This window comes from Gorilla gorilla, chromosome 19, assembly GCF_029281585.2.
Source record: "Gorilla gorilla gorilla isolate KB3781 chromosome 19, NHGRI_mGorGor1-v2.1_pri, whole genome shotgun sequence".
NCBI classification, from domain to species: Eukaryota; Metazoa; Chordata; class Mammalia; order Primates; family Hominidae; genus Gorilla; species Gorilla gorilla.
The window spans coordinates 42,049,933-42,074,361 of NC_073243.2; the positions used below are offsets into that span (position 1 = coordinate 42,049,933).

The window sequence follows — 24,429 nt, forward strand, 5'->3', positions numbered from 1 at the left end:
TATTTTTGTTTAAACTCATTGGAGTGTGGTTTCTGTTACTTGGCATTAAATATCTTCAGAAATACATAATAGACCGGGTGCAGTGGCTCACGCCTGTAATCCCAGCACTTTGGGAGGCTGAGGTGGATGGATCACCTGAGGTCAGGCATTCAAGACCAGCCTGGCCAACATGGTGAAACCCTGTCTCCACTAAAAATACAAAAAATTAGCTGGGGGTGGTGGCAGGTGCTTGTAATTCCAGCTACTCGGCAGGCTGAGGCAGGAGAATTGCTCAAACCCAGGAGACGGAGGTTGCATTGAGCCGAGATAACACCACTGCACTCCAGCCCAGGTGACAGAGTAAGACTCTGTCTCCAAAAAAAAAAAAAAAAAAAGGAAATACATAATATCAAAAATTTTAAAGAGAAGATGAAACAAATAGTTTTGCTAAGAAAGTAGTTATACTTTATGAGAAGTTTATTTTCTTATCAATAAGCTTCTTCAAGTTACAATCGAGGGCTGATTAAGTAGGCCAATGACACGGACTTAACATGTTCAATAGTTCAAGATTGAGTGAGTTCAAAGGTATTTTTATTGTTGCTTTTGTGGTAATTGTTGCTGTTGTGTGTTTTAATGAATAATCCATAGCAAGGACTGGCAAATGAAGTATGGGTGACCTACAGAAAAGAGAGGTAAAGAACATGCATGACAAAATGAAAGCAAACCTCACATGCCCAAATGAAAACGCACCGTCACTCTAAACATTTCTGGTTCTAGTCCTTGTCCCTGTATCAACAAGTGGCACAATTATCCATCTTATTGTGTGAGCAGAACCCTGGTAGTCATTCGCTCTCTTTTTTCCCATTATAGAATCCATCATTTCATCATTCTGCCAGTCTCAGTGTTTTAACCAACTAAAAATCTTGTAAATATATGTATGTTTTTCATCTCCGTTGATGCTACCCTAATCCTCACCTGCACCATTTATCAATAGCAGTCACTGGCTAGGCACAGTGGCTCATGTCTATAATCCCAGCACTTTGGGAGGCCGAGGCAGGTGGATAACCTGAGGTCAGGGGTTTGAGACCAGCCCAGCCAACATGGCGAAACCCCATCCCTACTAAAAATGCGAAAACTAGCTGGGCGTGGTGGCAGGCGCCTGTAATCACAGCTACTTGGGAGGCTGAGGCAGGAGAATCACTTGAACCAAGGAGGCAGAGGTTGCAGTGAGCCGAGATTGTGAGACTGCACTCCAGACTGGATGACAAGAGGGAAACTCCATCTCAAAAAAATAAAAATAAAAAAATAGTTATCACTGAATTGGTCTCCTTTTTGAACTCTCAATCACTAGCATTGATAACTCCATGGTTCTAGCCAGAGGATGCTTTTTGAAATGTAAATCTGGAGATGGCTTCCAACTCCTTCTAAAGATTCATAGCATACATAGTATCTTCAAACATTTTAGTGACTTCTCATTGCTATAGGTCAATGATTCTCACCCTTGTTTTCACGATAAAATCACCTGAAAGCTTTAAAAAAAATACTTATGCCTGGTTCTCACTTCCAGAAATTTGGATTTGATGGTTCTGGAATGGGATCCTTTAATCAGTATTTTAAAATGCTTCGTAGTTGGTTCTGACATGTAGCCGAAGTTGAAAATAACTGCTCTAGGCATACAGGCCAGAATCCTGATCACAGGCTTACACAATCTTGCCCCCGCTTACTTCTCTTCGCTCGTCACATATCACACCCCCATCCTCTGTTCTCCAGCCATGCTGGTCTTCTTTCGGTTCCTCAAAATCACCACACTCCTTCCTGCTGCTGACTGGGCTTCTGAGCATGTTCTTCCTGTGGAGAACATCCCTGCTTCTTCCGATCTCAGCTCTGCACCACTTCCTTAGGGAAGCTTTCCTTGATCTCTCTGACTAGGTCAATTCCAGGTCCTGGGGACATCAAACTCTGCATCTTTCCCTTCTGGCATTTGTCACAGTATAGTTTTATATTTATATGTAACTCTTTGAATAATGTTTGTCTTCTCCACTAGACTATAAACTCCGTGAGGGCAGGGACCATGTTGCCTTTACTCTCCACTGTTATCTCTGCTCTCTATTCTACATTGGGAATGAAGGAGACTCTCTCTATGTGTTGAGTGATCAAGTGAGCAGTTTGTGAGGGGGAGGGTAATGATTACTGAGGGTATTACCGAGGGTAGCCCAGCTGGTTGCAGAATTAAAATTCAGTGCCGGCCAGGCGTGGTAGCTCATGCCTGTAATCACAGCACTTTGGGAGGCCAAGGCGGGTGGATCACCTGAGGTCAGGAGTTCGGGACCAGCCTGGTAAACAGGCTGAGATTTTAGGAGAGAAACCCCCCTCTCTCCTAAAAATACAAAAATTACCTGGGCGTGGTGGCCTGCGCCTGTAATCCCAGCTACTCGGGAGGCTGAGGCAGGAGAATCACTTGAACCTGGCGGGGGCGGAGGCTGCAGTGAGCCGAGATCATGCCACCTTACTCCAGCCTGGGTGAAAGAGTAAAACTCAGTAAAAAAACAAAAAACAAAAAACAAAAACAAAACTCAGCACCAAGATGTTTATTACAAAACCAATAAAAATGTTAAAGGGAAACCCAAGTCTTGAGCGGAATGGACAGTACAAAACTCTAAGGGACATGTGGTTGATGGTTAGGGGAGACGGTGGAAAAAGGCTCTGGAGAGCGGAAGATCTGGAGGGGAGGCCTCTGACCCAACTGGATCTGGTCTTCCATTTATCCCCTGTAGTATTCTACCTGAGACGCAAGGGGTATGGTCTGAAAGCAGAAAAGAACCTTTGCCCAGTATTCCCATAGGACTTGGCAGTGCAAGGCAGCACCTCTATGGAATCACTGGGCCAGCCTGTGTGTTTGTTTGGGTGACAGAGAGAGGACTCACCCAGCAAAGAAACACCTAGTTTGGTAGTTAGCCTTGGAACCACACTCCCTATTTTCAAATCAAAGTGACCTTAGGACAAGTTACTTATGTTCTCTCTGTTTCTGTTTTCAAATTCTAGCATGGGAATAATAACAGTACCTACCTCACTGCATGTCTAAAGATTATATGGATATAGTCTCTTTGGCATAGCAATTAAAAATTTAATGAATTCTATCTAAAACAAGCACAAAGATCCTTCTTCAACCATTGTTTTTACAGTTTTATTTCTACTCTAAGAACTCTGCCATGTTTTCCACTTTTGCTTCTGTGTTGGTAGAGCTGCAGTTGGAGCCCGGGTAATTGCATGCTATTAACCTCAACAGCACACAGCCTCCACCATGCAAGCCAAACTTGCTACCATCCATGAGTAAAAGCTACTGGTTTCTGAATAAGACCAAAGTGAAGCACATTTATGATTCCTGAATTTCATATAAATCATAATTGTGCAGATGATTTGCCTTCGAGCTGCAAACACCAAAATGTGATTGATGTCTGAGAATGTCTGTGAAGCTTTGCTGTAACTCCAAGCCCTATTAATACCTCCGATGACAAGTCTGTTAATTCATGAAGTGAAGATGGAGAGCTCGCACCAGCATTCCTTCCTAGGATGGTCACAGAATCAGTAATGTTACATAGAACATCCTCCCTTTGGTTTCATGTTATGAGTGTACATTGTATTCCATACAGGGACAGGGATAAGGGATAATGGGGCAGGGATAAGGGGGGCATCCCATTTATTTGCATGCCCCAAAATGAAATGGTCTGAGCAAAGAGTAAATCCTAAGGAGAACTGGATACACTGTACATATTTGGTAAAACAGGGTTAACCAGAAAATCATTTCTATTACAAACACACAAATTCTATGAAATTTCAATTTGACTAGTGCTCAACGGAAAAGGAGTGTGATAGTTAACTTTATATGTTGACTTGACTGACCATGGGGTGCCCAGGTATTTGGCCAAAGATTATTCTGGGTATTTCTATGAGGGTTCTTTTGGACGAGATTAACATTTGAATCAGTTGACTCAGTAAAGTAGATTGCCCTCCTTAACGTGGACGGGACTCATCCAGTCAGTTGAAGGCTGAATACAGCAAAAAGGCTGGTGCTACCATGTGTAAGAGGGAATTTCCTTCTGGCTGACTACCTTGAGTTAGAACATTAGTTTTTTTCCCCACTGCATTCAGGTTCTAACAGAAACCTTGGCTCTTTCTGGGTCTTCAGCCTGCCAGCATTTAGACTAGACACACCATCAGCTCTTCTGGTTCTCAGGCTTTGGACTCAGACTGGAACTATACCATCAGGTATCCTGGATCTCCAGCTTGCTCACTGCAGCTCTTGTAATGTGCCAGCTTTCATAATCACATGAGTCAATTCCTTAAAATAACTCTCTTGCCCCCTACACACACACCACACACCACACACACACACACACACACACACATCCTATTGGTTCTGTTTCTCTGGAGAACACTGACCAATACAAAGAGCTTAGAAGGTTTTTCTGCCTTAGTAAATACAGAAGGTCAAATGTTATCGAACTTTTTTTTTTGGCAATGAAGACTCAGAGTATTTTGGAGAAATACTAAACATTGTGAACCTGAGTCATTCCCCATACAATGGTGTTAGGAAAAGAAGCGGAATTAACATGTACTGAGTGCTCACTATAAGCTAGACATTCACACAAACATCAATTCAATGAATTGACTTAAAGAAATGTTGACTGGCCTAAGAAATTAGTTCCATACACTAGCTCTATTATTCACCTTTCCTAATAAATATGAAATTTTCTAAATTGAAAAAGTCTTGAATATGGTCCTGATACAAGCTAAGGAAAGAGCCTTCTTTAGTTAAGGGAAGCCTGGCAAACTTCAAAGGAGAAGGTGTGATTTCTTTTCTTTTGTTAATCAACTGGGTGATCACTTTAAAAATACTATCCTTCCTGACAAAACTGCATCATTGTGATGCAAAATAGATGACTTGGCATTTTGCATTCCTGACCCCAAAGGGCTGGAACGACGTCTTACATCACAGTATGATGGGTCGCCCCCTGGAAATACAATGGATCACTGTTACAGGTTTAGGCAGGCTCAGGGACATCTCCATTTCCTCACAGGCTTTTTGTAAATCACAGGAAGCCTTCTAGACTCAGCACTGCCCCAGACATAGAAACTACAAGATCTTATTGCAAGGCATGAAGAAAGGGTCAGGAAGTTAGTTTTTTTGACCTATATCTGAAGAGAGCAACTTGGAGTCCCACAGCCTCCTGGTGAGATCTTTCTGGGTCTTTTCTTTATCTGCCTGATGGAATAAATAGAAAGGTCAGGGAGGAAAAGAATTCTTGCTGAGATCAACAGGTTGGCAGAAGTATCACTTCCTCACCCTCATGTATAAAAATGACCTAACCCCCACAATGTCCCTGCAATTTTTGATAAAGTCATAACCCCAAATAGTAAGCGAGAAAACAATATTTTGTTATGGACAAGAAACAATGCCTGGAATTGCTTTTGATAGCAAAAACCACAAATACTTTGCACCAACATAATACAACTAGAGACCATACCTTTATCACTTGGTTAGGTCACTTAACTTCTCTGGGCTTCAGCTATGAAACTGGGGTGGGGTGAGGAGGGCTGGGAGGTACAAGGTAAAGGGTGGGACTACAGGATTTCTGAGACTCCTTTACCTTGGAAAAAAAACCAAGGTTTTCTATTATCTATATATATAGTTGTATTATCAGCATGATAAGCCATCTAACTTATCAAAAGAAAAATTTGGCAGCCACAAAATCCCTCCTTCATGTGGATGGCAGGAGTTCATGGCTTGTCAGCCTTTGGTTCAGTTTAACAAATATTTGGCTGCATTTGCTGTAACACATACCCTGTGCTAGGTTCTGGAAGCACAAAATGAACTCAGAAACTTCTGGGGTCTTTAGCTAAAGAGAATACATGCTGAGCTGTTTGCGAAGAAAAACACAAAAGCACATGTATGGCAGTTTAAAAATGTATCTGCAAGTTATTTGATACTCCTCCTATCCAGAGAGGTCCAATCTTAGTGACTCAATAGGAAACAGTTGAATCTTGTAGTGATGCTGTGTGATGTCTGAGGCTGGCTGGAAAAAGCCCTTGTCTGATTCTCTTGAGCCTTTCTGGAGGAAGTCTTCCACCATGTAGAAAGTCTGATTACCCTGAGACAGCCATGCTGGTGTAGATACGCTTATTAGCCTCTGCCAGGCTCACAGCAGACATGTCAACTGCTGGACCTATGGCAGAGCTGGGCCTCAACTGCTGGACCTATGGCAGAGCTGGGCCTCAGCTGCTGGACCTATGACAGTTGATCCTTATGTCACTGGAGCCAGAGTCAACATCTGACTGCAACTGCGTGAGAGAACCCAACAGAGAGCTGCCTGGACTGAGTACTTCCTGAATTCCCAGAAAACCGTGAACAAAATAAAATGAAGGTTTTAAGCTACTGGTTTGGGGAAGTAATTTATTACGTAGTAATTGTTAACCAGTATGGTATCTTCAGTGATATTATTCTTAAGATAACTCATTCAGGCCCTGCGCGGTGACTCACGCCTGTAATACCAGCACTTTGGGAGGCCAAAGGGGGCGGATCACTTGAGGTCAGGAATTCAAGACCAGCCTGGCCGACACGGTGAAACTCCATCTCTACTAAAAATACAAAAATTAGCCAGGTGTGGTGGCAGGCGTCTTGTAATCCCAGCTACTTAGGAGGCTGAGGCAGGAGAATCGCTTAAACCTGGGAGACAGAAGTTGCAGTGAGCTTAGATCACGCCACTGCACTCCAGCCTGGGCAACAGAGTGAGACCTTGTCTCAAAAAAAAAAAAAAAAGAAAAAAAGAAAAAAAGATAAGTCATCCAGAATCAAAGTTAATACAGAAACATTTATATTTAATTATTTTCCCCAATGGTTATAGACTATGCTCAAGAAGAGAAAGATAACAATCGTGTAATTGACCTAAGAACCTCATAAACTGGATCATGCAATGTTTTAAATGACTTTTTTTTTAAGTATAACCTTGAAAAGCAGCTTAAGTTTCTTCAAACTCATGGAACATGAGTATTCTGAAAAAACAACATTCAATTTAAGAAAAATAAAACAAAGATGACCCTTTAAATTACAGCTACAGTTGTCTTATTTCACGTTATCAGTGCTTTTCAGAACAACTGAATTTTTTGTTTTTGTTTGAAAAAAAAAAAGTTATCCTGAGTCTTTATTTACTCTAACCACAGTGAAACACATTCTGGTCTGGTGATCAGAGGAAAAATACAGGAAGATAAGCATAGACTCCTGCCTCCCACCCCTCCAGCCAGATTGTGTGGCACATGCTCCTCCCATGTTAAATTCATAGAGATTTTCAATACTATAAGAATTCAAGTACTCTATTCAATTAAAGGGTGGAGCATGATCCATTTCCCAAGAATAGCAGCTTCATGACTCTATGGACAGAGCGCTTGTCTAAAGATGCAGGCTCTAGTCACTGCAGAAAATGTACTCTAACAGGTGACAATTTGAGGGCCTACCTGAGAAAGCAGCTAAAATTGCCTCTTTATTTTGGTTTCTCTGTTTGCTAAGTTGTAATTACAGCCCTGACCAAACTTAAGAGTCACTGTGACCCCCTCAGGGCTGAGTTTGCACAGTCTCCCTCCCATAGTACAAGGGGAGCTGCTTAGGGGGCAGGAGGCAGGGAGAGGTCCATTCCCCATGGTAGGGCTTGGGGGATGTAGTTGCCCCCTCCCTCTCCCTGTTTCTTGTTGTTCAAAAAAATGATCTTAAACTACAAAAAAAAAAAAAGAAAGAAAGAAAGGAAGAAAGAAAGAAAAAGAAGTCAAAGTCACTGTGTAGGTTGGGAAGGCTGCAAACTGGTTAAGAAAAATCAGTGTGGGAATTAAAAATACTAAATTAGCTTTGCAAATATGATACTTTTCAAAATTAAGTAAACCTGCTTTTTTTAAAAAAGGTTAATCTTTAACATTTGCATTCATCATGGCCACATGTGCTCGCGCTGCTGCCTGCCTTTTGCCATCTTAATTGCAATATTCACATATAAGTAGGGTAAGTGAATGTGTGTGGGTGCGGGGTTGGGGGATGGGCTCAAGCAAATAAACATAAAACTCACTCAAGGTCCTTTTGGGCTTGACATTAATGAATGGAACAAGTGGGGAGATACTATTTTCATGACTGCACTAACTACGTGTGGTATGTAAAGTCCATATGAAAAAAAGACAAATAGGCCAGGCATGATGGCTCACGCCTGTAATGCCAGCAGTTTGGGAGGCTGAGGCAGGTGGATCACCTGAGGTCAGCAGTTTGAGACCAGTTTGGCCAACATGGTGCCATCTCTACTAATAATACAAAAATTAGCTGGGACTGGTGGCAGGCACCTGTAATCCCAGCTACTCGGGTGGCTGAGGCAAGAGAATCACTTGAACCCAGGAGGAGGAGGTTGCAGTGAGCCGAGCTGGTTCCATTGCACTCCAGCCTGGGCAACAAGAGCGAAATTCCGTCTCAAAAAGAAAAAAAAAAAAGTCAAATTAGGTGTTATCTAGACAACAAACAAATTCATAGTTCAGTTTCTTTACATGGTGAGTCCTTTTTTTTTTGAAATACGCTTAAAATATCAAGGTTTGCCACATACCAAACTTTTTAAGGAATATCTCTTATTACAAAAACAAGGGCAAGTTTGTATCCAGTAACACTGGTTCCCAAGCCTAGGAAAAACAGACATTTTAAAATACACTTGCCTTTTTTTAAAAAAATTAATCAAACTGTTAAAATTTCTCCCATTATGTCTCCTTTTCCCCTATGTTTGTAAGGTCTTATTCTTCTCTACTTCACTCCAAGTTCCCTTCCTCTCTGAGATCTTGGGATGTTCTTGTGAATTCTGGTCTTACCTTGGCTGGGCCCTCACTCACTTCACTCACTTCTCTGCATGCAATTTCAAAGCTATGCTGAAACTACTTGCTTATATCCTGTCTTCCCCATTAGACTGTGAACTCCAAGGGACCAAGGCCTGTGACTTATTTATTCATCTCTACGTTTCCATGTCCATTGTACAGCCCTGTGTGCAACAGGTGATCAAGCAATGCCGAGTGTCCTGTCATTGGACCCGTCTGCTGTCACATCGTTAGCTGTGCATTTCTAATATGCAATATGTCTCTTCGCTTTAATCCTTGTGATTTTCCACTGGATTCTTTTGAGTCTTGATTCTGAGGTTCTTTTTTTTTTTTATGAGACAAAATCTCGTTCTGTCACCAAGGCTGGAGTACAGTGGCCCACTGCAACCTCCGCCTCCTGGCAATTCTCATGCCTCAGCCACCTGAGTAGCTGGGATTACAGGCACGCACCACCATGCCTGGTTAATTTTTGTATTTTTAGTGGAGATGGGGTTTGGCCATTTTGGCCAGGCTGGTCTCGAACCCCTGGCCTCAAGTGATCCCCACCCCACCCCCTCTGCACCGCCTCCGCCTCCCAAAGTGCTGAGATTATGGGCGTGAGCCATCACATCCGGCCTGATTCTGAGGTTCTTAATTAAGAAACAGAAATCACGTCAGCTGATGTGAGGCTTACGGAAATTGGTGTGTTTGTGTGTGTGTGCATGTGTGTATGTGTGTTTATGTGTGTGTGTGTGGGTGGGTGGGCTGAGCATTGTCTCCCTTTCTCTTGCTTTGCTCCTAACGTCCACACCCCACCCTCACACTCTATTTTCATTCCTTCTCATTTCTCTTTTTGGAGCACATCTGAAGGTGAGAAAACTTCATCGTACTACTATATTTGTACTTGCCAAATACTATGCTGAATCCAGCTGCAATTCTTAAATGATTCTGAAGAAAGTGGTACATATCTAGTGCAAAATACATTTCCTTGTAATCTCTAACTATAAGCATCCTCTTCTAGTTTCTAAGTATGGCATGGTGTAAATAAAACTGTCTGAACTTTTTCTAGCATAAAGAAACATAGCCTAGAAATATTCCAAAGTCAGTACAAATCACCCTTTTAAGAATATCTAATGGCATGGGGAATGGTTACCAGAAGGAAAAAAAAAAAGGCGTGGTATAAAGCTAAGTAGGATTGAATTCCATTTAGGTATGTTCATTTTTTTCTTTCTTTCTGTGTGTGCACGTGTGTATGTAAAGATTGAAAGGTAACACATAAGAATATAAGCAAGTGCTAATTGAAATCATGGGACTTATAATTACTTTCTTCATTATACTTCTTTTCTGCATCTTCTCAATTTACCAAATTATGATGTACTTTTTAAAACAGAAAAACACACACACAAAAAAAACCCCTGAAAAATTCAAAAATGAAATAGAGTGAGACATTTAAAAGGAAATCTATTTTATGTATTGTAGCCTGGGAAAAAGGGAGAGCAAAGGGACTTTTTTAAGTGTAATTTTTAAAATGAAACATTGTTTTGAAATTTGCAAGAGTAGAATAGTGTATTGAGGTTCCATTGGCTTAACCAATTAACCACACTGCCATCATCATTTCGTTTATTTCCCCCTCCCCATTTTTTCTTCCAAGCAGTTTTGGGTTTTTTTGTTTGTTTTTAAGGATGCCAGTTATGCCTTAATTCGGTCGGATATATTTTATGTAGCTCGGCTTTTTTTGTTTGTTTGTTTTCTTTCAGGATACTTTAGAAAGCCTCAAAGCTAACGTGAGACAGCATCTTGGTTCTGCAAGGACGTGTCCTTCAACCCAACGTCCCCCCACCCCCAACCAACCCCAACCAAATATCCTATTGAAGTCTCCGTGAACAAACATCTATCAACAGAAAAGCGATATGGTATTTACTCAACTTTTCTTGTGTCCCTTGGGTCGGAGAACAGACTTCAGTGTCTAGGAGAAAGCCCGGCCTTGCCGGGCCTGGGCAGCCCAAGCTGCCCCATTGTGATTCAAGATTCGGGGTGTAAACAAATGCAGTGTTTAACAATCGCCAGTTTGCTTTTAATGTTTTATAGCCGTGACTGGGGCTCAGGAAGAACACAGTAGTGTCTTCTTCACTGGAGCTGAAGTCGAGGCTTTATGTCGGATTTGGGCAAGCGGCACTGGCAGCTGCAAGCCCTCAATGGGCGCTTTCTAGTCGCAGAGCGGGCCGCCGCCGCGTTGCTGGGAGCCGGGGCCGGAGCAGCTCGGGAGGGAGCGCGGCGGGGGCAGGAGGAAGCGGGGCTGCCCATCCCGGGCCAGGCCCCCATCTCCCGTCTCCGTGACAGGTGCTGCGGAACAAGGAGAAAAGGAGCCCTCCCCGCCCGCTCCCAAGCCCGGGCTCCGTGTCTGACACTAACTGTCGTGTTTTTTATTGCCTTTTTGTTTCAGGAATACAGGGCATTGGCAGGCAGAGATGTACCCTGTGGCTTCGGCTTTCTCTGCAAGGCCAGTGGGGATGAAACCAATAACAAAGACCCTGACTTTGCTTAATGACCAAGACTCACTTAGATAACAAACCGGCGCTGCTGTTGGCAGAGAGCCTTCTAGATGCTCGGTACAGTGTGGCCTGTTAAAGTGGGAAGGAGGACTTGAAGGAAAGAGGTGTTTAAGTCATATTTTCTTACAGCCAAAGGAGATTATCTTCTCTTGGTTTGGACTGATCATTATTTGTTACTGTTTATTATTAATCGTGATTTACTGAGAACTTTTATGTTCCGGATACCGAATCACATACTTTATATTCACTCACTACAATCCTGCAAAGCTTTGTTGTTGATTTTCCTTTTTTAATAAAAGAGAAAACTCGGCCGGGCGCGGTGACTCACGCCTGTAATCCCAGCACTTTGGGAGGCTGAGGCGGGTGGATCACCAGGTCAAGAGTTCAAGACCAGCCTGGCCAAGATGCCGAAACCCCGTCTCTACTAAAAATACAAAAAAATTAGCTGGGCGTGGTGGGGGGCGCCTGTAATCCCAGCCACTCGGGAGGCTGAGGCAGAGAATTGCTTGAACCTGGGAGGCAGAGGTTGCAGTGAGCCGAGATCACGCCACTGCACTCCAGCCTGGGTGACAGAGCGAGACTCGTCTAAAAAAATAAAATAAAGTAAAATAAAATAAAAGAGAAAACTGAGTTTCAGAGAGGTTAAGTAATTTGTCCAACGTTATTACACAGCTTATAAATAGTACACCCGAAATCCAATCTTGGTATGGCTATAAAATAACTTTTACTCTTTCCATGAGGAACGTATAGCTTATGACTTATACATTTCAAATTGAAGGTGCCAGGTGGCTGTGGCTTAGAACAGGTGAGTTGGCCATGGGAAAACAAAGTAAATTAATAATTCACATATGCTATAATATCTGCTCTGAGTTGTTTTTTTTTTTGAGACGGAGTCTCGCTCTGTCACCCAGGCTGGAGTGCAGTGGGGCGATCTCGGCTCACTGCAAACTCTGCCTCCCGGTTTCACACCATTCTCCTGCCCTCAGCCTCCCGAGTAGCTGGGACTACAGGCGCCCGCCACCACGCTCGGCTACTTTTTTGTATTTTTAGTAGAGACGGGGTTTCACTGTGTTAGCCAGGATGGTCTCGATTCCCTGATCTCGTGATCTGCCCGCCTCGGCCTCCCAAAGTGCTGGGATTACAGGCGTGAGCCACCGCGCCCGGCCAGAGCGTGGTGATTCCCCGGGGCCGGGGCCTCGCGAGGATGGGCCCGGCGTCCCGGACGCGAGGGGCGGCGGGGCTGGCGGCGGGGAGCGTGGGAGGGAGGGAGGGAGCGAGCGCACGGCGGTGGGGGCGGGGCGCGGCGAACCGGACCCCACCCACACACACAGGAGTTTTTCACTGCAGATAATTTCAGGAAAAATTCAGTTCAGGTAAAATCATTAGGCAGAGTTGAAAAAGCCTCCCTTCCCAACATATAAAGAATAAGAAAAAACAGTATAGCCTGGGCTTCGTGAGCCTATGCAAAAATGTGTAATGCCATCAGGCCATTGTCATTCTTATTTTAAATAATTGCTTATTCATTAAAAAAATTGTTTTAGGCCAGGCACGGTGGCTCACGCCTGTAATCCCAGGACTTTACGAGGCCAAGGCAGGTGGATCACCCGAGATCAGAGTTCAAAAGTAGACTGGCCAACATGGCGAAAACCCATCTCTATTAAACATACAGAAATTAGCCAGGCGTGGTGGCGGGTGCCTGTAATTGCAGCTACTTGGGAGGCTGAGGCAGGAGAATCGCTTGAACCCTGGTGGGGTGGAGTGGCGCGGCGGAGGTTGCGGTGAGCCGAGATTACTGCCACTTCACTCCAGCCTGGGCAAAAAAGTGAAACAGAACAGTTTGAGATCTAAAGAACAATTGAGGATACTATAGGGTTCCCATCAACCCTCCAGCCAGTTTCGCGTATTATTGACATCTTACGTTTATAATGAAATTTTTTATAATTATTGAAGCAATATTGACATGCTATTATTAGCTAAAGATCATGATTATTCAGATTTTCTTAGTTCTTACCTAATTCCTTTTTCCACTCCAGAATCCCACCCAGGGTACCACATTATATTTAGTTGTCCTGTCACCCTAGGCTCCACTTGGCTGTGAGAGTTTTTCAGACTTTTGTTAGTCTCGATTACTTTGATAGTTTTGAGGACTACTGATTATTAATTTTGAAAGAGGTAAGAGGGTACCCCCCCTGTATTGAGATTCGTCTGTTGTTTTTCTTATGATTAGACTAGGGGTAATGGATTCTAGAAGACCACAGAGGTAAGATACCACTTTGTCACATCAAATCAAGGGTTTATACTATCTACATGATTTATGACTCTTGCTGTTGACCTTGATCACCTGACCGAGTAGCGTTTGTCAGGTTTCTCCACTGTAAAGTTACTTTTTTTTTTTTTGCCCCTTTACATATTGTATTCTTTGGAATTCACTATGAAATAGGGCTCTCATTAGCAAGAGTCTTGTTCATTTCTCCCAATCTCTCAAAATGATCTATTCTTATTTAGCTTTATTTGATATTATTTACGTTTTTCAATCTCATCACCTCTACTTCTATTCTCCAAATTATAACTGACAAATTGTAGACTTTCAGAGCTCAGAGACAATGTATTGCTCCTTGTTCTTTTGGGGTTTGATTGCCAAAGCCAGAAGAAACAGAAATACATGTATTGGAAGAATTTTCTATATTTCCCCAAAGCAAGGAAACAGTCATCATGGGGCGAATCAAATTGTTGGGTATCGTGACATTTATTTTAGGGTCCAGTTTTGTTTTTATTTTGAATTATATAAAAGGTGGGCGGCCAGACACGGTGGCTCACACCTGTAATCCCAACACTTTGGGAGGCTGAGGTGGGTGGATCACGAGGTCAGGAGTTCAAGAACATCCTGGCCAACATGGTGAAACCCCGTTTCTACTAAAAATACAAAAAATTAGCCGGTTGTGGTGGCACACACCTGTAATCCCAGCTACTCAGGAGGCTGAGGCAGGAGAATTGCTTGAACCCGGGAGGCAGAGCTTGCAGTGAGCCGAGATTGCGCCACTGCACTCCAGCCTGGGGGACAGAGCGAGACTCCGTCTCAAAACGAAAACAAAAACAAAAACAAAAAGGTGGGCATAGTTGTTTTAGTATCAAAGTCCTAAGGACCCCTCATCTTTTGCAGAGAAATTGGAGAGGGAAAGTGAGTTGTCCCAAGCCACAGAGTCTTATTCCAAGGAAACAAAGTCCACTTGCTTCGAAGAGGAACAGGCACAGATTTCCCTACAAAACACAGAAGGTAGCTGATTCTTTGGTGATGATGAGGCGGAAGACAAAAATGATGAGTAGGGGTAGAAGTTTGAGAAGGAGGTAGTACCATTTCTTCAGTGTTTTATACAAACGCATTTGTTTGGATTTCTACGGTATTTATAGGAGAAAAGAAAAAATAAACATAAAATAATCTCTTAGATGTAAGTACAACTGTTATCTTCCTAAACATTTCAAATTACAATCACTTCTGCCTATGGGCTAATGAGGGCATTTTTCTTTGTACACTTCTATTTTGCTTAAATGTTTTAAAGTGTATTTTTGTAAATTTAAACATTTTGTCACTTAATTAAAAACTATGTTAGAAATATAACCAAAAATTTTCTGATGGTCAATTTATTTTAGTGGAAAGAAAACTGAACAAAGTTAGCAGTGTGCCTTTGACCTTGAATTGATACTTAACTAACAATCTGAGTGCCAATCCCAGACAACTTAGGTATATCTTGCCTGTAGATCATATCTAGCTAAATTTTTTTGTGAGTGGGAAAATTCAGAAAGCGGAGTTCAGTTTTTTTGTTTTTGTTTTTTCGAAAGAATCTGCCCCCAAATCAACATATTGTAAAGGAGATGGTAGGCAGGATGGATTAGGCTAAATTCCCCCCAGGGAAGAACATAAAAGATATTCCTCAATGGAAAATACACTGAGGCATTTTTAAAGGAAGTTTTAAACAGATGTATTTATTTGATTAGTTTTATCCAGTGTGCAGCAGAGGACAACAAATAGCTGTTTTCTGCTGGTGAAGGGGATGGGCAAAGGACTCACATTCATAAAGCTATAATTGGCACACGCGGCAGTGTTAAGGAGAGGAAAGGAAAAGGCAATGATGTAGCCTAATGTGTCTAATCTTTTCAAGAGTGAGAATCCCCTTTGAAAGCCAAAATTGGGCCAGGCATGGTGGCTCATGCCTGTAATCCCAGCACTTCGGGAGGCCAAGGTGGGTGGATCACCTGAAGTCAGCAGTTCCAGCCTGGCCAACATGGTGAAACTCCATCTCTACTAAAAATACAAGAGCAGTTGTCTTATACTGTCCATTTATTGACTAAATAAGAATTATAAATTATAAATTAGGGATGATATTATCACATTATCACACTATAGCCTTCTGTATACATTTGAAAAGCCAGTGGCATATATGTGTGAAGACATGCATCTGATAAGTCTGTATAGAGTGTTTGCTGCATAGATCCTTGCAGAAAGCCCTGGGACCACAGGGGCCCCTCACCAGGAAGGCATATGCTGCTACTTCTGCCTCTCCTGCTCCCATGCCCAGCCCTGTGTTCCTGACCTAGGTCTTCTCTTCTAGTAGAGGAGCTGTTCTACCTGGACTCCCACTTCCTCCTTGTGTCTTCAGAGAATGTGAGAAGGAAGTGCTGATAGAACACCACGTGGGCTGATGGCTTTGACCTGGCTGGAGCTCTGGTGCTCTTCCAAAGTCCAAGAGACTCTTGGTAACATTGGTTATTGCCTCCTCTGCCCCACCATCCCGCCCCCTCAACTCTTTGGAAAGTGTGACAACCCTGAGAGTAGAGGGTGGCAAGAGGGGCAGCAACAGTAGGGAGTGTCATCCATCTCAGAGCCTTGAATCTGTCCCACCCCACAGCACAGAGCCTGCTCAAGGGAAATAAGGGTGTGAGCTCTGGGTTCAGACTTACTCCAGAGGTTGTTCACGGGTTACATTGTCCCCTTCTGGTTCCTTGGATATGACGCATGGCTTTTTGGTCCTCAGTAAAGGCCTTGGTTCTTGGTGGATCTGTCCTCCACTCCCACCCCTAGGTTCCCTCAAAGGCAATTCTGATTGTCTACCAGGAAGTCCTGGGGAATATTCAACACTTCCCCCTTCCCACTTGCCCACATGGTTAGCTCACTCTCAGCCTGGAGGGTGGAACCTGGATTTATAAAAAATCTTCTGGGTTTCCTTCCTTTCATTCTCCCTGATCCAACACCAGCAAAAACAAACCAAAATGCAAACCTGTCCCACTCTTGATTGATACCAAAACTCTAACATTGGAGATCCTTGGTTTAGGCTTTGACCTTTGATGAAGCTTGCAAATACCCTTAAAAACAAAAGTCACTAGTTAAGCCTTATCAGTAAGTTACCACAGAATGAATTTATCAGATCCTTTCCTGGTGGCAGATTTCAATATTGAAAGGATGGAAAGAGAAACAGGAAAACCTTCCTCTTCCATCAACAGTCAGAAAAAGGAAAAAGGGAAAACTAAAGGTTAGACAAATTAAGATTAAAATTAGGGCTCTTGCCCTATTGCCTCCCTGATTTCATGGTATAGTCATTGTAAGTTCTTTTCTAGAGCAGATACACGCAGAGTAGTGACAGACTGTAATTTAGATCACACTGGAGGTAACCAGAGTGTAAAAAGACACCTGAGAGATGCTGAAGTTGGGGCTGGATGGGAAGAGAATCAGTGCCATGGAGACAGTGAGCTGTGAGCCCATCAGTGGAAGTTAACACTTAGCACTCACTAGGTTCCCCGATGGTGTTTTATGTAATTTATATCCAAGAGATAAGTGCTGCTAAAATTCCACACTTTACGGGTGAGAAAATCAAGGCACAGAATGATTAGATAACTTGCCCAAACCATTCAGTAAGTGGCAGGGCCAAGCAATGAAACCAGGTCTATACTATGAACCAGAGGTGGAGCCAAAGCACAGCCTGGTTTTAGTTCAGCCTTTAGCTGTGTGGCTTTAGGGCAGGTCAGTTGACCTCTCTGGCCTCACTCAGTTCTTCAACTATAAAAGGAGAAAGTCAGAGTAGATGACTCTGCTCTGACATTTGAAGAATCTATATGGAACACATCTGGCTATGAGACTTGACAGCCTGTGCAACTATTACAGTTAGGCTGAGGGTAGAGCTCGTTCCTCCCCACACCCACACCTCCGCCTCCAAGGTTTTATGCCTTCCTTTCCTTATCCTCACTGTTAGTTACTGTGGATGTGATCATAACAGAACTGATAGGAGAGGGTGTTTCTGGTAGGAGTCTAAAGACTCCTAGGGGGAGGGAAGGAGCACTGGAGTCAGAAAGAACTCTTCAAGCAAGAGTTTGAAACTTGCCTGAAACTAAATAGCAGCATGACCTTGGCCAAGTTAATTATCTTCTCCTAGCTTCAGCTTTCACATCTGCAGGAATTAGAATAACCACTCAAAGGGATTTTGTAGATATTTGGTAAGATAATGTATGTGAAGGATCCAGGCCAGTGCCTGGCACACAGTAGGTGCTCAGTAAGTTTTAGTTCCAGTTTCATCATTCATCATTCTCCCTTCCTAACAGGTGACAAGCAGAGTCCAGAGTCCTTGTGTCAGTAGGGATGTCATGGGATCTCTTTCCATTTCCCTGCTTTCAAGACATCTCTTGATATAGGTGAAAAGGAGTTACAGCCTTTTTGTAGACACCTCTTGAGGTATTTGCAGAACTCATAACAATTCTCTCTTCTTTAAGAATGGCCCTGATACATACAGGCTTTCAGATGCAAATTACAAAACATACACCTTAAGTAAGATTAAGTAATAGAGGAAATTTGCTGAAAAGCCAGCAGAAAGTAAGCTTCAGGTGAGGCTTACTCCAGCAGCTAAGTGGAAGGACTAAAGATGTGGCTTATCTTTCTCTCTCTCTGTTCTTCCTTCCAGGCTGCTGGATTAATACTTAACTCCCCTCAAGGTCACCAGCTGGCTACCAGCATTTCCTGGAAGGAACTGTGTGCTTTAAAACTGACATCCAGCAAGGCAGAAAGAGTATCATTGCCACCGTTTTCAGCAAAAGCTCAGAAAGTCACTCTGATTGAACAGGTTTAGGTCATAGGTCCTTCTTTGAATCAATCACTACATCCAAGGAGATGCTAATTGGCTTAGCCAAGGTCATATGCTTCATCTTTGAGGGGAAAGAGACAGTATATTTCTTGGATTCCCAAACAGAAACCAGGTGTTCTTGAGAAAGGGGAAGGTAATAAAACACATGTCTGATGGATACCTGAAGAACTTTGAACATGGTTCTGAGCTCACTGGAGCATAGTCACATTAATGGTCTTGCTCCAAAGACTGGGACTGAAAATCTTGCTTCTGTTCCCAGAGCTGTTCCACCTTTTATCTGTACCCAAGGATGTGTGGTTCAAGGCCTTCTTTTAATTGGTAGGTGTTTTGGCTTTCTATTACTCCCTAACAAGCCACCTCAATCTTACTGGCTTAAAAGAACCACCATATTGACCTGATGTGGTGGCTCATGCCTGTAATCCCAGCACTTTGGGGGGCCGAGGTGGGTGGATCACCTGAGGTCAGGAGTTCGAGACCAGCCTGGCCAACATGGGGAAACCCCATCACCACTAAAAATATTTAAAAAAATTAGCCGGGCATGGTGGCAGACACCTGTAGTCTCAGCTACTCAGGAGGCTGAGGCAGGAGAATTGCTTGAACCCAGGAGGTGCAGTGAGCTGAGATGGTGCCACTGCACTCCAGCCTGGGCAATAAGAGAAAAACAACAACAACAACAAAAAACCTCTGTCTCAAAACAACCACCATTTTATTATTTCACAAAATTCTATATGGTTTTTTTTTTTTTGAGATGGAGTCTTGCCCTGTTGCCCAGGCTGGAGTACAGTGGCACTATCTCGGCTCACTGCAAGCTCCGCCTCCCAGGTTCACGCCATTCTCCTGCCTCAGCCTCCCTAGAAGCTGCGACTACAGGCGCCCGCCACCAGGCCTGGCTAATTTTTTTTGTATTTTTAGTAGAGACGGGGTTTCACCGTGTTAGCCAGGATGGTCTCGATCTCCTGACCTTGTGATCCACCCGCCTCGGCCTCCCAAAGTGCTGGGATTACAGGCGTGAGCCACCGCGCCCAGCTATTTCACAAAATTCAAGGTTGACTGGGTGCAGCTGGTCACTGCTATCACTGCTACTCCACCTTTTGGCTGAGGGTTCAGTCACTGGGGGGCTTGACTGGTCTACAACGTCCAAGCCTGGCTGAAAAAATATGTTATGGCTAGTTCTATATGTCAACCTGGCTAGGCTGTATTACCCAGTTATTTAGTCAAACGACATCAGGATGTTGCTGTGAGGATATTTTGTAGATGTGGTTAACATCTGTTGTCAGTTGATTTTATGTAAAGGGGGTTACTTTTGATAATGGGAATAAGTTTTATACAAACCGTTGAAAATTCTTAAGGGCAAAAGTCAAGATTTTTCTGGAGATGAAATCTGCCTCAAGGCTGCAGCGTTAACTCCTATCTGAATTTCCAGGCTGCCTGTGGGCTCTACACTTTCAGACTTCAGATTTGCTGGTCTCCACAATTGCATGAGTCAGTTTCTTAAAATTATGTCTATCTATCCATCTGTCTGTCTCCTATTGGTTCTATTTCTCTGAAGAATCCTGATTGAGACAACATCTGACCAGGGATGACTCAGCTGGGGCAAGGTGAGCAAAGTGGGTAGGAGGAGCAAAAGAAAACCACAGAAGAGATTAATAGAAGTCAGTCACCAAAAATCAACTAGATATTTCCTCTGTGTGTGTGTGTGAAAATGTTTTATAAAATTCAAATTTTATTGTTTTAAAACCTCGGATGCAGAGAGAGTAAGAATAAGGTAGGTGAGAGGTTCATGATTACATGGCTATCACAAATTAGATATTGGCTGGGCATGGTGGCTGACGCCTGTAATCCTAACACTTTGGGAGGCTGAGGGGGGTGGATTGCTTGAGCCTAGGAGTTCAAGACAAGCATGGCCAATATGGCAAAACCCTGTCTCTAAATAAATAAATAAATATTTTTTAAAAAAACAAAATTAATTAGATACTGAATCTATACAAAATATTTCTTTTTTCTTTCTTTCTTTTTTTTTTTTTTGAGACGGAGTCTCGCTCTTTCGCCCAGTCCGGACTGCAGTGGCGCTATCTCGGCTCACTGCAAGCTCCGCCTCCTGGATTCACGCCACTCTCCTGCCTCAGTCTCCTGAGTAGCTGGGACTACAGGCGCCCACCACCACGCCCAGCTAATTTTTTGTATTTTTAGTAGAGATGGGGTTTCACCGTGTTAGCCGGGATGGTCTTGATCTCCTGACCTCGTGACCCACCCGCCTTGGCCTCCCAAAGTGGAGGGATTACAGGTGTGAGCCACCGCGCCCTGCCTGCAAAATATTTCTTGAACACTACCTAGGAGTCCATGACTGTGGTTGGTATGTTGGTAGTTGGGGAAGGAAGTCGCCAGAAGTGGCCTGCTCCACATACCCAAGGACGTCAGCTGTACTGGCGGAGGTAAAACAGACACATGCAATAAATTAGAAGGGCCTGCCCTTTTCCTGCCTGTTCTACTCCTACTCATTCTTCCCAATCAGCTCAAACTTTACCTCTTCTCTTAGCCTAACTCTATCCTGCCACTAGGCAGAGTTACATTTACCCTTCTCTGCATTCTCACAGCTCGCTGCATTCTTCGTAGCTCGCTTCACTATATCATTACTTTTTGTTACGTGCTGTAGGCTGTGGGCAGAATTCTAAAATGACCTCCAATGATTCCCTAAATCCTCTCCCAATGAGTGTGAACAAGACCAATGTGGTATTGCTCCCATGATTATGTTCTATTATATGACAAACGGATTTTGCAGATGTAATTAACATGCCAAATCTCACCTTAAGATAGTGAGATTACCCTTCGTGCGACTGACCTAATCAGGTCAGCTTTTAAAAGAGACGAGGCTCTTCAAAAGAGATTTGAAGTATTAGAGGGGTTTGATGCAAGAACGATAACCCATTGCTTACGTGGAGACAGAGGGGGCCACATGGCAAGGAATGCAGGCAGCATCTAGGATCTGAGAGCAACCTCTGGCTGACAGCCAGCAAGGAACTTCAGTTCTACAGCCTCAGGGAACTGAGTTCTTTCACAAGCACATGAGCTTGGAATGGGATCCCAGCTCCAGATGAGAATGCAGGCTGCCTGACACCTCGATTTTAGTCCTGTGAGAACCTGAGCAGAGAGCCCATTTGTGTTGTACCCAGATTTTCTCATCCACAGAACTGTGAGCTAAAAACAACTGTGGGTTTAAGCTGCTAAATTTGTGGTAATTTGCAATCACAGCAGTAGAAACAAATACAGTCATGTGTTGCTTAAGGAGGATACATTCTGAGAAATGTATCATTAGGTGATTTTGTCCTGTGGGCATCATAGAGTGTACTAACATAAACCTAGACAGCAGAGTGTACTACACACCTGGGCTATATGGTATAGCCCATTGCTCCTAGGCTACAAACCTCTACAGCATGTTACTGTACTGAATACTGTAGGCAATTGTAACATAATGGTCAGTATTTGTGTATGGAAACATTAAAAAGCTACAGTAGAAATATGGCATAAAAGACTTTAAAAATAGGCCAGGCATGGTGGGTCACACCTGTAATCCCAGCACTTTGGGAGGCTGAGACGGGTGGATCACGTGAGGCCAGGAGTTCAAGACCAGCCTGGCCAACATGATGAAACCTTGTCTCTACTAAAAATGCAAAATTTAGCCAGGAGTGGTGGCACGTGCCTGTATTCCCAGCTACTAGGGAGGCCAAGGTAGGAGAATCGCTTGAACCTGGGAGGCGGAGTTGCAGTGAGCCAAGATCGTGCCACTGCACTCCCAGCCTGGGCAACAGAGCAAGAGTCTGTCTCAAAAAGAGATAAAAAATAAATAAATAAATAAATAAATAAAAGTACACCTTGTATGGGACACTTACCATGAATAGAGATTGCAGGACTGGAAGGTGCTCTGGGTGAGTCAGTGAGTGAGTGGTGAGTGGATGTGAAGGCCTAGGACATTACTGTAAACTACTGTAGACTTTATAAACACCTAGACTACATCAAGTTCATAACAATTTTTTTCTTCAAAAATAAATTAACTTTAACTTACTATAACATTTTTATTTTCTGAACTTAATTTTTTTTTAACACTTTGACTTGAGTCATGTAGTGCATTGTACTGCAATGTTACAGTGGGTATGATATTGCTAGGCAACAGGAATTTTTCAGCTCCATTATAATCTTATGGGACCACTGTCCTATTATATGCAGTCTGTCATTGACCAAAGCGTTATTATGCGGAGCATTACTGTACACGATGTATTTGCTTCTCCACTCAATTATGATCTGGAAGGCAGAATCCATGTCTTTTTTTTTTAAATCTATTTAAGCTCCTCTGAGCAAAGTGCCTGGCTTGGAGCAATGCTCTAATAAATGTCTGTTGAATAAATGAATAAATCAATAAGTCCTGCATTTGCAGTACTGTATAGGCAACTGAGACAAGGTTCGAGTGTACTCAATTTTACTTCAGAAAGTATTCTACCAGTGGCCAGCACCATTCCAATGTCGAGTCCCTCCAAGATAATGTCTCTGATTTTCTTGGTCTCCCAGTGTTCCTTATCATAATATATAGGTATTGGGGTTTCAAATGTTACTGACTCAGACATAGTTAATCACAGTTATCATGGTATTAGAGATAAGAACTGATGGAAAAATGAAAATAAGAGATAAGGAAAGTTTCAAAACTTACTGCTATGGTCTGAATGTTTGTGAGTCCCCCCTGCCATCCCTCCCAATTCTTTTTTTGAGATGGAGTCTCATTCTGTCACCCAGGCTGGAATACAGTGGTGTGATCTCGACTCACTGCAACCTCCGCCTCCTGGGTTCAAGCAATTCTCCTGCCTCAGCCTCCCAAGTAGCTGGGATTACAGGTGTGCACCATCACACCCAGCTAATTTTTATATTTTTAGTAGAGATGGGATTTTGCCATGTTGGCCAGGCTAGTCTCGAACTCCTGACCTCAGGTGATCTACCCGCCTCGGCCTCCCAAAGTGCTGGGATTACAGGCGTGAGCCACTGTGCCTGGCCATCCTCCCTCAATTCTTATGTTGAAGTCTTTATCCCCAAGGTGATGGTATTAGGAGGTGAAGCTTTTGGGAGGTGATTAGGTAATGAACTTGGATCTCTAATGAACAGGATTAGTGCCCTTATAAAAGAGGCCTAACCAGATGTGGTGGCTCACAGCTATAATCCAGCACTTTGAGAGGCCGAGGTGGGAGGATCACTGAAGGCCAGGAGTTCAAGACCAGCCTGGGCAACATAGCAAGACCCTCCAACCCCATCTCTACAAAAAATATATATATATATTTTTGAGACAAAGTTTTGCTCTTGTTGCCCAGGCTGGAGTGCAATGGCATGATCTCGGCTCACCACAATCTCCGCCTCCCAGGTTCAAGCGACTCTCTCGCCTCAGCCTCCCGAGTAGCTGGGATTACAGGCATGTGCCACCATGCCTGGCTAATTTTGTATTTTTAGTAGAGACAGGGTTTCTCCATGTTGGTCAGGCTGGTCTTGAACTCCTGACCTCAGGTGATCCTCCTGCCTTGGCCTCCCAAAATGCTGGGATTACAGGCATGAGCCACCACGCCCGGCCTCAAAAAATATTCTTTTAATTAGCTGCGTGTGGTGGTGCAAGCCTGTAGTCCCAGCTACTTGGGAGGCTGAGGCAGGAGGATCACTTGAGCCCAGGAGTTCAAGTGAGCTATGATTGCACCACTGTACTCCAGTCTGGGTGACAGAGTCAGACCCTGCCTCTTAAAAAAATAAATAAGGGGCCCAAAGGTTACCCCTTGCCCTTCCACCATGTGAGGACACGGTGAGAAGGCACCCTCTGTGCACCAAGGAAACGTCGGCCTTAACCAGACATCAAATCTGCTGCCTTTATCTTGAACTTCCCAGTCTGC

At 43.4% G+C, this 24,429-nt stretch overlaps 1 long non-coding RNA gene across 1 annotated transcript; it reads right to left on the reverse strand.

Moving 5' to 3' along the window:
• Positions 1 to 498: 498 nt before the first annotated feature.
• Positions 499 to 10,848, reverse strand: LOC109023854 (uncharacterized). The gene is made up of 3 exons (XR_008673094.1): positions 10,768 to 10,848; positions 2,376 to 2,495; positions 499 to 656 (listed from the first exon to the last, which is right to left on the reverse strand). It is a non-coding gene; the product is annotated as an uncharacterized lncRNA (long non-coding RNA).
• Positions 10,849 to 24,429: the final 13,581 nt, after the last annotated feature.